This window comes from Saimiri boliviensis, chromosome 9, assembly GCF_048565385.1.
Source record: "Saimiri boliviensis isolate mSaiBol1 chromosome 9, mSaiBol1.pri, whole genome shotgun sequence".
NCBI lineage: Eukaryota > Metazoa > Chordata > Mammalia > Primates > Cebidae > Saimiri > Saimiri boliviensis.
In genome coordinates this window covers 100,253,642-100,269,508 of record NC_133457.1, presented here as the reverse complement: position 1 = coordinate 100,269,508, position 15,867 = coordinate 100,253,642, and the positions used below count along the sequence as shown (strand labels likewise).

Genomic DNA, 15,867 nt, shown 5'->3' with positions numbered 1-15,867 from the left:
CCCTGGCAGTTGTGCCTTACTAATAACCCCACAGTGACATCTACATGCTACTTCGAAATTTCCCAATCAACTTAACTCCATTGGCTGAGTTCCCTCTCTCCTCCCTCACCCTGCCAGAGTCACAGCACCTCCCAGTTGGGAAGAAGCTTTGACACACCCCAGGATAATGGTTTCCAAAGTGTCTCACACAAAGCCAAGAAAGGGTCAGCTGCATTGTCTGGGGGCGGCTGGGGGCTGAGGAATTAGCCAGCCCTCCACCAACTCCAACCTGCACGCCAAACCCTTCAGCTGCTTTGCACCTTGAGATTCTTTGGAGTGCACTGGAAAAGATTTCCCTGCTGGAAAGACTGAAAACAACTCATTTAGTCTGACCCTCCTTCCAGGCCCAGCGCCATCCTTCACCAGCCATGGTGGCATGGATGAGCAATAGAGGCAAAGCCGTTATTGAATACAGAGCTTGATGAATATGCATTTCAGCCCCTACCCCAAAACAAGCGAAAACCAGGGAGAGCCACCGTTTTCAACTCCACCAGAAGCAGGTGGCCTAGACAAGGCTCACACCTCCCCAGCAGTCAAACATGTCAAAATCAAGAGCCCGAGGGCCTGGAAGACCTCTTCACCCAACCTCAGCAGGAAAATAATAAGGCTGTGCCTCCAGAACACTCACCCCTCCTCTGTCCACACCAGCTCCCCGGGGCTAGAAGGTCTGTCAGTCAGGCACCTAGAGGGAGGACACAGCATTAGCTCCTCAGAACAGCCCAGCCAGCATGTGCTGGAAATTGAGAGGCTGGCATTTGACTCTCTGAGGCACCTTAGGAGAAGTTGCTGAACCTGTTAAACACAAGGCCTTAGGACAAGCCAGAGAGCAAAAGAGAAAGTAACAAATATCCAGCTGAAGCAGCGGCAGGGGCCAGGCAGCGAAGGGCCTTGGAGGCCAAAGTGAAGATTCCCTCTTTATTCTAAGAGCAAAGAGAAGCCACTGACTTGCAGGGTAGAAACTGGCCAGGAGAGGGGCAGGGGAAACTGCAGGAGCATCAGTTAGGAGGTTTGTGATTGTCCAGGGAAGATATTATGAGGGCCTAGGTTAAGGTGGTTGCAGAAGAGATAGAAAGAGGTGTACTAGGCAGGGCGCAGTGGCTCACACCTGTCATCCTAGCACTTTGGGAGGCCAAGGCAGATGGATCATGAGGTTAGGAGTTCAAGACCAGCCTGGCTAATACAGTGAAACCCGACTCTACAAAAAATACAAAAATTAACCGGACATTGTGGTATGCGTCTGTAGTCCCAGCTACTCTGGAGGCTGAGGCAGAAGAATCCCTTGAACCCAGGAGGCAGAGGTTGCAGTGAGCCGAGATCGTGCCACTGCACTCCAGCCTGGGCGACAGAGCGAGACTCCAACTCAAGAGGTATTTAAGAGGTGGTATCCCCAGAACTTGCTCGTGGACTAGATGTACAGGCAGGAGGGGGGTCCCCACCTTCAGGTGCCTCCTCAGGTGCCATGGTTATACCCCCAGCTGTCCATTTGACCTATCCTTGCCTCAGTCTCCCCATCTGTGAAATAAATATGGTTGGAATCAGTGATCCCTCAGGATCTTTTTAGCATTCATATCCTGTTCTGGTGTAATTCACTCAGAGTATGTAAGTCCTTTTTCAATCTTTATTGAGCTCCAACCACAGGTCGGGTTTAGTATGCAGTGGGGCAGGAGATCAGAGAGAGAAGCGTCAGGCACTCTGGACTCACACACTCAGAACAGCCAGTCTCCAGATGGGAAGAGGTGTTCCTGCTTCATGTAGAATATGAGAATCGGGTGAACAGGAAGAATGTACAGTGATTTATGAGCTTAGACTCTGGAGTCACTCAAACCTAGTTTGAATTCTGGTTCTAACATTTACTAGCTATGTGACCCGGGGAAGTCACTTTACTTCCTCATTTAGAAAATAGGAGTAATAGTGTCTGCGCCTGGGGCTAACAGCAGGGACTAAATGAGATGACACCTGTGAACAGCTCATCATGGCGCCTTCTCACAACTGTCTAAGAGGTAGCAGCCCCATTCAAAGATGGGGAAACTGAGACCTAGAAGGATGAAATGACTCACTGAAGACCAGGTGGTGAATAAGTGGCAGAACTGAGACCTCAACACTGGTGGCTGAGGTCTGGAGCCCAGCTAAACCACTACGTTGTACATATACCATTCTCATTCCTGCTTTTCAGATGAGGAAGTTGACAAGTGAATAGGCCAGATGCGGTGGCTCATGCCTGTAATCCCAGAACTTTGGGAGGCCGAGGTGGGCAGATCACGAGGTCAGGAGACAGAGATCATCCCGGCTAACACAGTGAAATCCCGTCTCTACTAAAAAAAAAAAAATCAGCCAGGCATGGTGGCACACACCTGTAGTCCCAGCTACTCAGGAGGCTGAGGCAGAAGAATTGATTGAACTCAGGAGGCGGAAGTTGCAGTGAGCCGAGATCATGCCATTGAGCTGAGACCCCAGCCTGGGAGACGGGACTCCATCTCATAAAAAAAAAAAAAAAAAAAAAAAAAAAGGCCGGGCTCGGTGGCTCAAGCCTGTAATCCCAGCACTTTGGGAGGCCGAGGCGGGTGGATCACGAGGTCAAGAGATCGAGACCATCCTGGTCAACATGGTGAAACCCCGTCTCTACCAAAAATACAAAAAATTAGCTGGGCATGGTGTTGCATGCCTGTAATCCCAGCTACTCAGGAGGCTGAGGCAGGAGAATTGCCTGAACCCAGGAGGCGAAGGTTGCGGTGAGCCGAGATCGTGCCATTGCACTCCAGCCTGGGTAACAAGAGCGAAACTCCGTCTCAAAAAAAAAAAAAAAAGAACAGGTGACTTCTCCAAGGCCACAGAGAGAATTAAAGGTAGGTAGGAAAAGGATTTGAACTCAAGCCTACTTGATCAAAAAGCCCATGGTCTCTCTATGGATGTCCAGAAAGTAGATGTGTGTGGATAGGCTTTAAATTTCAGGGCCCTTTAAACCTGGAATAGGGACAAATGCAAATTGGGGCCAATGGGGGTGTGTGTGTGTGTATACACATGTGTGCAGCTACCTTGAGAGGAAACCAGGAGGAGCTGAGAAAACAAAAGCTGCTTTCTCAGAAGCCCTCTCTGGGGACTGGGCAGGAGAGAACAGCGCTGACAAGCAAGGCCATCCATCGTGCTGGAGCTGAGCTAGAGGCTGGATCTAAGCAAACAGAATCTGTTCCAGCTTGGCCACCAACTTGCTATGTGATCAGCAGTTCTCTGTGTCTCTCATCTCTGTTTCTTCAACTTCAGAATGAGACTGTTGTACTAAACAATGTCAAGATCCTTTCCAGTTATAGAATACTAATAAACTCTGGATTTCTGGTCAGGCGCTGCTCCTACAACCTCGAATGGTGGCATTAGCTGGTTCCAATACCACCACAATAGGAACGGGGTGTCCTGTGTTCAGGTTCTGGCTATGTCGCCACATCACTTTCCCTTCACAGACCTCAGCTCCCTCATCTGTAAATGGAATTTATCTTTGCCTGATCACTTGCAGGAAGGAAGATCCAAGGAGCTACCTGAAAGCCAAGCAATCTCTTGAGGTATCATAAAAAGCACCCCAAAAATCCCCATCCCAACTCCCACCTTCAAGCTATTTTAACTTCTTCCCCTCAGGCCAGTGTCCCCTTGAGACACATGGAATAATTGACTATGAGCTGCTGGCTGCAACAGTACTGTCATGCCAGCAGCCCCCATACCCATAATAGTAGCAACCACCACACAGCAAATATTTGACTGCTCAGGCATGCCAGGCACTGTGATAAATACTCCCTTGGATTATTTCTCAGGCCATCCCCTTAACCACCATTAGTCTCAGTTTGCTCAGATTCAGCAAAGAGAAGTGCCCAAGCTCACACACAGAGCAATGAAGGGCATAACCAAGATGAGGAGAAGACCAAAGTTCTTCATTTGCCATCAGAAGCCCTGATCTGACCCTCGAGGCTATGGGGCTGTCCAAGGTAACATTCTACTAAGGGGCAAGGCCTTGGCTGGGGTGAGGTGGAGAATATCTGTCCTTCATTGACCTCCCAACCTTCCCCAAATAACTAGACTTTATATAGTCTCCTACTATTAATCAAATGTGTCCAACTCAACTCTGGCTACAATAGTGTTGTCAAATAGAAATATAAGGTGAGCCACATACATAATTTAAAAGTTTATAGTAGCTACATTTTACTTTTTACTTTATTATTATTATTATTATTATTTTTTTTTTTTTTTTTTTTTGAGATGGAGTTTGGCTCTTGTTACCCAGGCTGGAGTGCAATGACGCGATCTCGGCTCACCGCAACCTCCGCCTCCTGGGTTGAGGCAATTCTCCTGCCTCAGCCTCCTGAGTAGCTGGGATTACAGGCACGTGCCACCATGCCCAGCTAATTTTTTGTATTTTTAGTAGAGATGGGGTTTCACCATGTTGACCAGGATGGTCTCGATCTCTTGACCTCGTGATCCACCCGCCTCGGCCTCCCAAAGTGCTGGGATTACAGGCGTGAGCCACCACGCCCGGCTATTATTATTATTATTTTAAGATGGGGTTTCACCATGATGGCCAGGCTGGTCTTGAACTCCTGACCTCAGGTGATCCACCCACCTCAGCCTCCCAAAGTGCTAGGATTACAGGCATGAGCCACCGCACCCGGCTTATTTTATTTTTTTTGAGTCAGAGTCTCGCTCTGTCACCCAGGCTATAGTGCAGTAGCACAATCTTGGCTCACTGCAGCCTTCCCAGGTTGAAGAAATTATCGTGCCTCAGCCTCCCAAATAGCTAGGATTACAGGCATGCACCACCATGCCTGGCTAATTGTTAGATTTTCAGTAGAAAGAGTTTCTCCATGTTTCCCAGGCTGGTCTTGAACTCCTGGTCTCAAGCAATCTGCCTGGCTTAGCCTCCCAAAGTGCTGGGATTACAGGCCTGAGCCATCATGCCTGGCCTTAGTAGTTACATTTTTAAAAAGCACAAAGGAATAAGGGAAATTAATTTTCATAATATATTCATTTAACCCAATATATCTATCTCAACATGTAATCAATGTAAAAAAATACTAGGCCGGGCGCAGTGGCTCACTCCTATAATCCTAGCACTCTGGGAGGCTGAGGCGGGTAGATCATGAGGTCAAGAGATCAAGACCATCCTGGTCAACATGGTGAAACCCTGTCTCTACTAAAAATACAAAAATTAGCTGGGCATGGTGGCGCGAGCCTGCAGTCCCAGCTACTCGGGAGGCTGAGGCAGGAGAATTGCTTGAACCCAGGAAGTGGACGTTGCGGTGAGCCAAGATCACGCCACTGCACTCCAGCCTGGGTAACGAGAGCGAAATTCTGTCTCAAAAAAATAAAATACTATAGGCCTGCCACTATGGTTCACGCCTGTAATCTCAGCACTTTCAGAGGCTAAGGTAGAAGGATCCCTTGAGGCCAGGAGTTCAAGACCAGCCTGGCAAACACAGCAAGACCTTGTCTCTACAAAAAATAAAAAAATTTAGCATTTGAGGTGACACATGCATATAGTCTCAGCTACTAGCTGAAGTAAGAGGATCCCTTAAGTCTAGGAGTTGAGGGGTTGCAGTGAGCTATGATCGTGTCACTCGCTCCAGCCTACAAAACAAAGTGAGAACCTGTCTCTGAAAAAAATGAAAACTAAAATTAAAAAGACTATAGAGATATTTTACATTTCTTATTATATGCTCTTCTAAATCCAGTGTGTATTTTATACTTATAACACATCTTGATTCAGATGCTAAATATTCCTAAGATATTTAGATTCTCCTTGCCTTTATAATTTTTTATTTTTATTTTTATTTTTTTGAGATGGAGTCTCACTCTGCCACCCAGCCTGGAGTGCAATGCTGCAATCTCTACCTCCCAGGTTCCAGCAATTCCCTGCCTCAGCCTCCTGAGTAGCTGGGATTACAGGCACGCGCCACCATACCCAGCTAATTTTTGTATTTTTAGTAGAGATGGGGTTTCACCATGTTGGCCAGGCTGATCTCAAACTCCTGACCTCAAGTGATCTGCCCGCCTTGGCCTCCCAAAGGGTTGGGATTACAGGAGTGAGCCACAGAGCTCAGCCGCCTTTACAATTAAAAAAAAAAAAAAAAAAAAAAAATGTATTCACAAATCTAAGTTTCAAAACATGTATAATTTGTCAGTAAATAAATGGAGTATTCTTTTAAAATATTAAATTAGTTAAAATCAAATAAAATTAAATCTTAAATAAAATTTAAAATTCAGCTGGGCATGGTGGCTTATGCCTGTAATCCTTTGGGATTACTTTGCCCAAGCTCAGGAGTTCCAGACCAGCTTGAACAACATGGTAAAACCCCATCTCTACTAAAAATACAAAAAAATTGGGCTAGGTACGGTGGCTCACGCCTATAATTCCACTTTGGGAGGCCCGCTGGATCACGAGGTCAGGAGTTCGAGACCAGCCTGGCCAACTTGGTGAAACCCCGTCTCTACTAAAAATAAAAAAAACTAGCTGGGCATGGTGGTAGATGCCTGTAATCCCAGCTACTTGGGAGGCTGAGGCAGGAGAATCACTTGAAACCAGAAGGCAGAGGCTTCAGTGAGCCGAGATCGTGCCACTGCACTCCAGCCTGCACAAGAGTGAAACTCCATCTCAAAAAAAAAAAAAAAATTAGCCAGGCATAGGTGGACATGCCTGTAATCCCAGCCACTCCAGAGACTGAGGCAGGAAAATTGCTTGAGCCTGGGAGGCCGAGGTTGCAATAAGCCAAGACCACACCACTGTACTCCAACCTGGGCAATAGAGGGAGACCCTGTCTAAACAATTCAGTTCCTCCATGGCACTAGCCACATTTTACAAGTCCACTAGCCATATGTGGCTAATGATTGCTGTATGGGGCAGCTGCAGCTCTGCAGTCAAGTCCTTGAGGGCCTGGGCTGGTGGCCTCCTTGGCCCTAGCCCAGAGCTAAGCCTTGGAGGTAAAGTTGAATCTGAATAGAATGGTATCTACTCATTTAACAAACCCCTACTGAGCCTAATATTAATATTTACCTCTGGTGCCTACACAGTGATGGTGACAGTGGGATCTGACTACCCAGTGTCCTTCACTGAACCCTCAGCCTCTCCAAATAGGACATCCTGTAGTGTTCAGAGGATGAGGCCGTGGCTCACAGGGGTAAATCACCTTCCCAAAGTCACCCAGCTTTGACTATCCAAAGCCTCAGTTCTGTCCCTAAACTTTGGCAGGGGCCTGCCCTGACGCTCAGCCTTCTAAAAGAAAGAATAAGCCTTTGCCACTATTCTCAGGGTGTCCGTATCTCCCAGTTTATTGGCAGAGAATGGCCCAGAATAAGAAACCCAATGATGAGGACAAAAGGGAAGGAGAGCAGGACAAAGGCATGGCATGGGCTGCATGGGCAGTGGTTCTGAATACAGGGCTTAGGCTGTGGCACCATCCTTAGCTCCCCCTACAAACACCCAGCAAGAAGCAAAGCCAGCAAGGTCCACTGGCTGCCTGCCCTCTGGCAGGTCTCCAGGGCTAGGCACCAGGCCCTCCCCTGTACCTCCCCTAAGAGCACTCACCCAGAGGCCCTTGGACTAGGGCCAGAGCCAGTGCTCACCTCCCAGGGTCACCTTAGCTAGAGGCAGGGGAAAGGGCCAGATGGCAACCTGCCTCCTAGGGAAGAGGGGAGAAGAGAGCCCTGGAAGCAGATTCCAGAGTAGGGAAAAGGTGGCAGGTACCAGCCAGAAAAACCTGGGTGACTCCACCCCACTCCTGGGGTGCAGCCTCCCTCCCACCAGCTCAGCAGAGTGAAACTCTCACCAGCTATTAGGTTTAACAATTAACTCTGACTGTACTTTTCATGTCAGCAGGAGATAGTTGCAACAAGAACCATCTGGGGCTAGGGGTATTTGCAAGGGGAGAGAAGCTGAGAAGAGGGAGGAGTTAACATGAAGGGAGAGAGGAGTGGCCAGTGGCCCCCTCTCCTCCTCCTTCCTATCCCTACCTGACAATGTGGGATAGTCCTCTGTGCCAAGGGGTGATGGCATAAGTTCCATAAAATCAAGGGCAGTGCCTGGCACATAGTAGGTGCTCAATAAATATTTTTAATCAACAAATTAAGGGGGGTGGGTAAACAGAAGAAAATAGGCCTGCTAAATGGGCAGACTGTTGGAGGAGAAGTGAAAGGAAGTGAAAGATGGCTTGTCCCAGGCTGAACACCTCCTTGACCCCTTTGACCCCAGGACCTCACGAGAACTGGAATGGTAACCACCCAGAGCATGCCAGGGACATGGCTTTGAAGTCCCCCAGCCCTGGATGCCACTCCTGACTCCATTATTCCTAGCTCTGGCTTTGGGAGCCCTGGTTTCTTCCCCTGTAATGGAGGTGACACCACTACATCCAGGGCTGTACAGGGCCAGGTGCACAGACACTCGGGTGCCTGTGCTGTTCTCATAGTCATGTCTCTTGCTGCTGCTTGGCAACAGCCTCCTCTTCTCAGGCCACCCCCGGATTTCCCCCACATCCCAATAGTCCCCTGGCTCCCACCTATGTGGCCCTTTCTCCTTTTCAGGAAGGAAAGCCTGGAATGATGACGGCTCTGGCCCACTCACATCCCACTCACCTGGGATCACGAACACACCCTAGCAACAGACTGCTCCCAGTTTGACGTTTGCTTGTCATTTTCATCCTCCTTGGGTTCCCTGGCCCCCTCCTCACCCTAACACAGGCCTCGGTCCACAGCCTGTCCAGAGCGTGCGGGACCAGTTCACTCAGTGTTCCTGGGTGGCATCTCCTCCTCCCAGGCCTCTGCTTCCCACCTATGGAGTGTGGCATGAGGGAGATGGATTCAGAGATCGCTTCTGCTGGTGGGCTCTGATATATAGAGATTCTGACATTTCTGGAATCATTTCGTGCTTTAACTTCAGACATCAGTGTTCAAATCCCAATCTTGGCCAGATAAACAGGCAGCCCTGCAGAAGCCTGGAACTGAAGCCCACCTGCCACTATGCTTAGCTCAAGCCTGGGAAGAGAGGGACAATCTCTCCCCACTTCACTGGTCCCTAGTCCCTCTGCCACATCTGCCATAAAGCCTCACTTTGCTCTTTTTTTTTTTCTTTTTGAGATGAAGTCTCACTCTGTCGCCAGGGTGGAGTGCAATGGTGTGATCTCAGCTGCTCACGGCAACCTCCACCTCCTGGGTTCAAGCAATTCCCCTGTCTCAGCCTTCCAAGTAGCTGGGATTACAGGCTCATACCACCACGCCCAGCTAATTTTTGTATTTTTAGTAGACATGGGGTTTCACCATATTGGCCAGGATGGTCTCAATCTCTTGACCTCTTGATCTGCCCACCTCAGCGTCCCAAAGTGCTGGGATTACAGGCCTGAGCCACTGTGCCCTGCCTAGAGCCACACTTTTCTACTCCATCTTCCCAGCAGTCTCTCTCTTGCCCTCAATGGCAAGATCATGAGTCATCACTACTCCAAATTCTTCATGGCAAAACAAAGCTTGAAGCTCCCGCTCCATCCTGGGTACCGACCCTATGCCCCTTCTGCAGGGAGAGTCTAACTCTGTTTCCACTCTGCTCTTTCCCACATCGTTCTTGAAACTCTCCAAATATGCACCCTACTTCCCCATTCTCCACAGGAAATATGGGTCTGCTCCCAGCCTGTCATTGCCCTTCATACCCTTCTGGCTCAAATGTCACCTCTAGCCTGGCGTCTATACTAATGACTTACCCCTCAACTCACTCAGCCACATTTCTGCCAGACACTGACTTCTTGCACTAGAGTCTTACTGCCAAGCTTGACCTTAAGACCCTGGAAACCAAGGAACTCCTGTCGTGACTTTTTTTTTTTTGTCTCTCACCCTGGGTCCCCCCCTCCAAGCACAACGCTCAGAATGTAGTAGATGTTTGTTGAAACAATGGTAACAACTATTAAACAAAAAAATAAATCATCATCATTTATTAGCTATGTGTTCTTTACAATGCTCTTATCAGCATTTTGCACAGAGAACTTCAGTTAATTCTCCCAAGCCCCAAATAAACTTCTCATCCCTGCCTCTTGAACTGAGAAAACTAAGGCTCAGGGAGGGGAAGTGATCTGCTCAGGGTCACACAGCCCAGATACGGAAGAATCAAGCTTGGAATTTCAGTTCTTACTCACTGCCCTAATTGGCCTCCCTCCAATCCACAAATAGAGGAGGGGCCATGTGAGAAACCATGGCCTGCTAGTGACGTGGGCCACGGGGGCTCTAAAGAGGCCAGCCCAGCCCAGGGCTGGAGGCAGATTCTGCAAATAAAACTTAGTAAGCCTCAAGAAAGCACTCATTCCGTGCACAGCCCCATTCTAGGTGCTGGGAAGCAAATAATAAGACATAAGATATCCCAGTGCTCACAACCTGGTGGAAGGAAAAAGCTACCTCCCAGAAAAAGCTAAGACCACACAGAACTCATCCCCCAGAGGGGGACAGATAAGGTACTAAAGGAATGCAGAGGAGTTAAAGACAAATTTCATCTTGGGGTGAGGGGGAGGGCTTACAAGGCTTTGTGGGACATAGGCTGGCATCTGAGCTGAGCCTTGAAAAGGCAGAGAGGAATTCAAGTGATTGGGGAATGGAGGGAGTGACATTCTTGGCAGGGAGGAACAGAGGGAGCTGGGGCAAAGACATAGGAAGCACTGGGCATGTCCCAGGAGCCTTAGGAAATTAGTTCTCACAGCCCTCCCCTTGGCACTGACATGTGGATGTCCAGCCCTGAACAGAGACCACCTTGAGCATCCCCAGATTCAGGGGTACCTTGCTCATTTATGGTGAGTGGGGACGGAAAGGGAGAAAGGGCTTGAGCACCTGGGCATGTGGTTGGACAGAAGGGTTTCTAGGGGCCAGAATGCAGGCTGTGTCCAGAATCTCTGAAGATGGAACATGCTAAAGGAGGTGATCCCCGAGTGGTGGGTGAAGCCAGGGAGGCAGCAAGAAAAAGGACAAAAAGGCTGGGCGCAGTGGTTCACGCCTGTAATCCCAGCACTTTGGGAAGCCAAGGCTCACGCCTGTAATCCCAGCACTTTGGGAAGCCAAGGTGGGCTGATCACCTGAAGTCAAGAGTTCAAGACCAGCCTGACCAACATGGAGAAACCCCATCTCTACTAAAAATACAAAATTAGCGGGTGTGGTGGCACATGCCTATAATCCCAGCTACTCGGGAGGCTGAGGCAGGAGAATCACTTGAATCCAGTAGGCAGACGTTTCAGTGAGCTGAGATCATGCCATTGCACTCCAGCCTGGGCAATAAGAGTGAAACTCCATCTCAAAAAAAAAAGAAAAAGAAAAGGATGAAGAACTTGGACTGGGCAACAGGAGACATGACTTTCAGAACCACAGATCAAAGCTGCACGGGACCTTGAGATTATCCTGTCCAACTCCCATTTTATAGCTGGGGAAACTGAGGCCCAGACAGAGGAAGGGGCAGGTCTACAGTCCCTGACTACCTTCACAGCAAAGCCAGCAACATGCTGAGAGGCATGAAAGACCAGCCCTCTCCACCCAGCTCTGCCACTGGCTCCCTGGCGACCTTTCCCTAGACATTAGGCTCCTACTCCATAAAACAACCCTGAAGACAGCGGTTCTAAAGTTTTACGGGTTGTGACTCCAAGCCAGATGGTGCCTGTGGATCCTCTCCTGGGGACAATATACACCCTTAAAATTGTGCATGCCATTTGAGAAGTTCACCAGCACCTGAGACCAGCCTTCTACAAGGGCAATCTGAGAACCATCTGTGTCCCAATCATCTTGATGGAGAGCCTGTTAGAGCAGGCTGCTTCCAGGGCCCCACCTCAGATCTGACCCCCCACCATGGAGCAGCTGGGTTGAATCTCTTGGGTGAGTCCTGGAAGAGTATTGGTTTTTTGGTTTTCGTTTCTTTAATTTTCTTCCCCCTACAACCCAAACGCCAAACCAGGATTTTTTTTTTTTCTTTTGAGATGGAGTCTCTCACTCTTTCGCCCAGGCTGGAGTGCAATGGCGCAATCTCAGCTCACTGCAACCTCTACCTCCCGGGTTCAAGCGATTCTCCTACCTCAGCCTCCCGAGTAGCTGGGATTACAGGCGCCTACCACCACGCCAGCTAATTTTTGTGTTTTTAGTAGAGGCAGAGTTTCACCGTGTCAGGTTGGTCTCGAATTCCTGACCTCAGGTGATCCACCTGCTTCAGCCTCCCGAAATGCTGAGATTACAGGCCTGAGCTGCTGCGACCCTGGCAGGGTTTGGTTTGTTTTTGTTTTGTTATTTTTAGCATGCCCACCTTTATTGCTCTTAGAGGGAGAAAAATTTGAGAAGCCCAGCCTCAGGGGAAGCCCAGGAGGGAGGGGGATGGGGTGAGGTGCTAAGTTGATCCCCCTTTTAGCTGTTTCACAAATTGAACTCTGATTCCTTGCCTATGAAGAGTGGCTCTATGGCTAGAAGTTTCAATGCCACCACTCCTTCACCAAGGTCCCTTCTGATTGAGCCACCTGCTCAGGCAGGCAGGTGGCTGGGCTGGGCCAGGCTGACCAACATAATGGTCTTTTCTTTCTTTTTTTTTTTTTTTCTGAGACGGAGTTTCGCTCTTGTTACCCAGGCTGGAGTGCAATGGCACGATCTCGGCTCACCGCAACCTCCGCCTCCTGGGTTCAAGCAATTCTCCTGCCTCAGCCTCCTGAATAGCTGGGATTACAGGCAAGCGCCACCATGCCCAGCTTCTTTTTTTTTTTGTATTTTTAGTAGAGACGGGGTTTCACCATGTTGACCAGGATGGTCTCGATCTCTTGACCTTGTGATCCACCCGCCTCGGCCTCCCAAAGTGCTGGGATTACAGGCTTGAGCCACCGCGCCCAGCCCCAACATAATGGTCTTGATTGGGGTGGGTGGAGGCTCAGCAAGCTGACTGCAGCTGCCCCGATTCCTGAGGGATACTCTGAGATCAGCAGCCCTGCCTGGGAGGGAGTCTGGACTCCTGGGCTGCACTTGGGGTGAGAACAGGTTTTCTATTCCTCCCTCTCTCCAGGCTGCCTCCCTCTGTCCCTCAGGCCAGCTCCGTCTTTTTCTCTTCTGGTGGATGTGTACCTCTGAACCGGGTCTCCTGGCTCTAGTCTCTGCTTCCCTCCTCACTTCTTCCAGAGTTCCACCTGCCACTGAGCCTGACAGCATATCCAAGCCCCCAAGCACCCTTCCGAGGAGACAGAAATGCTGCTCTTTGCAGATGCATCTTCTTTAAGTGGAAGACTGCAATGAAAAATTGAGGTGGCCAGTGACGAAACAATAACTAGGAAAAAAGTCAAGTGCATTCAGATGGGCCCTGTCCCCAACCCCCGATGCAGTGTCTCTCCTACAGGTGGGCAGCTGCCTAGAAAGAGACAGGCTCAGAGCCTTGGCGGACCCCAAGGCTGTTGCTGTAGACAGGCTGGTCTCGGAGGTGATGGCAGAGTGCAGGCCTGGGAGGCAAGATTCCTGTATTAGAAGCCCGGCTCTCAGAGTCAAGAATTTGTTCTCGGCCAGGCACAGTAGCCTCCCAAAGTGCTGGGATTACAGGGGTGAGCCACTGTGCCCAGCCTACTGTCCCCATTCCATAGAGGCTCCACTGCAAAGCCTAAATTTGGACATAGCCTTGTGGAACTAAAAGGCCACCACTATGGGAGGCCAAGGCGGGTGGATCACGAGGTCAGGAGTTCAAGACCAGCCTGGCCAAGATGGTGCAACCCCGTCTCTACTAAAACTACAAAAATTAGCCCAGCATGGTGGCAGGCACCTGTAATCCCAGCTACTCAGGAGGCTGAGACAAGAGAATCACTTCAACCCAGACAGTGGAGATTGCAGTGAGCTGAGATTGTGCCACTGCACTCCAGCCTGGGCAACAGAGCAAGACTCTGTCTCAAAAAAAAAAAAAAAAAAAAAAAAAAAAAAAAAAAACAACGGAATTGTTCTCTGAATTTGAGCAAATGCATGTCCCTCCGTGGACCCCTAAATGCTCCCGCAGACCCCATCACAGGCAGTATAGGAAAGACTCAAGAGTGCCAGTGGGCTTCGGATGGATCTAGATTGAAATCCCAGCTGTGCCACTTGCTGGCTGAGGACTGTGTAGGCCTTGGGCAAGTTATTTAGCTTCCTGTAATACAATGGTGATCGTCGTCTCTGCTGCACTTGGTAATTGTAAGGATTAAAAGACATAAGGCATGTAAAGCGCTTAGCACAGGGCCTGGCACACAGTAAGCCAATAAACATAAGCAGTTGATTATAAGTCACCAGAGTGAGCCTCTTACGAGGAAGACTCAAGACTTTCTAATTCTAGGTGGCCTCAAGCAAACCCAAACCACCCACCTGAAGTGGGCCTGGAAAGTCTATCTTTAGACCTGTAATCTGGGGACAAGGTGGGGAGAAAGCAGACAGAAGGGAGTGAGAGCAAACGAAGAGGAGGGAGGACAGGAAAGAAGAATCAAGTGGCCAAGGAGGGGCCTGGCTTCCCCAGTCTCGGGTGAAAGGAAGGTGACTTGCCAGAAACTGTCAGGACAGTGTAAGCCCTCTCTCTTTTCCAGAGCCTTCCCTAGACACACCATGGCAAGGCTTAGAGCAGGCGTCCCTAAACTACGGCCAGCCGCAGGCCGTATGCGGCCCCCTGAGGCCATTTATCAGGCCCCCCGCCGCACTTCAGGAAGGGGCACCTCTCTCATTGGTGGTCAGTGAGAGAACAGTATGTGGCAGCTGGCGGCCCTCCAAGGGTCTGAGGGACAGTGAACTGGCCCCCTGTGTAAAAAGTTTGGGGACGCCTGGCTTAGAGGGACAGGACCTGCTGAGAAATGCAACTCTGGCTGTCAACAGGGATTCTGAAGCCTTAGGTTACATCCAGACTCCAGAGCCCCACATGGCGGCCCTCCCACCAGAGTAGGCAGAGATGGTCACAGCCAGACTGATAACAAAACAACCTGCCCATTCAGCCTGCTCACTCAGAGCCCAGGGACCCCTCTTTTGGGGTTCTTCTAATCCTGACTTAGCAGGACACTCCCAACTGCATCCTCACCTCTGAAACATGTGCAGAGCTCACTCTAGGCTTCTTTCTGCCCCGAGCTCCTGCTTCTGGGCCTGAAGTTATAACTAGGGAAAAAGCACTGTTCACACTAAAGACGGGAGCCAGAGATAAGGTGTTCCAATTGCCACCAACCAACTGTGTGACTTTGTGGGTGTCAATTTTTCTCCCTGAACATCAGTTTCCCTCCTCAGGCTAATGAGAGCAATGGCAAGGACCATCTCCAAGGTCCTCCCAACCCAGACAGAAGCCACACTTCACGGGATGCCTCTGAGCACAGAGGAAAAGAGGACCTGTCTCAGGAGAGGAGCCAGCGGGTTGGGCTGGACTCTGAGGAGAATGCGGCGGATATGGCAATGGCCAAGGGTTATTATGATGATGACGATTATAATTAAAAATCACAGCTACAAACCCTTAAGCAATTTACAAAGAGCTTTCTCATTATCTCCCAGGATCGCAATTTGGTGAAGTAGGCAGGGCTGGATGATGATTATTCACATTTGACAGATGAGGAAAGTGAAGCAAGATTAGGTGACTCGTCCAACTTTCTAAGTGCAAAGAAGGGAGCGCTGAAGAGGAAGCAGTTACTGAGTGCCTACTGTGTACTACCACCACTAGGCATGCTCATATGTTAATTTGATCAAGTCTCACAACCATGACACTACTGTAGGTGCTACTGTACCCATTTCTTTCTTTTTTTTTTTTTTTTTTTTTTTTTTGAGACGTAGTCTTGCTCTGTCACCCAGCCCAGGCTGGAGTACAGTGGCGCGATCTCAGCTCACTGCAACCTCCACCTC

General features: G+C 49.5%; 1 protein-coding gene across 4 annotated transcripts in view; it reads right to left on the bottom strand.

Moving 5' to 3' along the window:
- Positions 1 to 15,867, bottom strand: part of EPB41L1 (erythrocyte membrane protein band 4.1 like 1) — a 171,984-nt gene that overhangs the window by 120,123 nt on the left and 35,994 nt on the right. For 2 of the 4 annotated variants that reach the window (XM_074406452.1, XM_074406453.1), the window contains one exon: positions 668 to 721. The exons of the other annotated variants lie outside the window; for them this stretch is intronic. The gene's annotated coding sequence lies outside the window, so the exon portion shown is untranslated. The remainder of the gene's footprint in view (positions 1 to 667; positions 722 to 15,867) is intronic. 4 annotated transcript variants of the gene reach the window in all.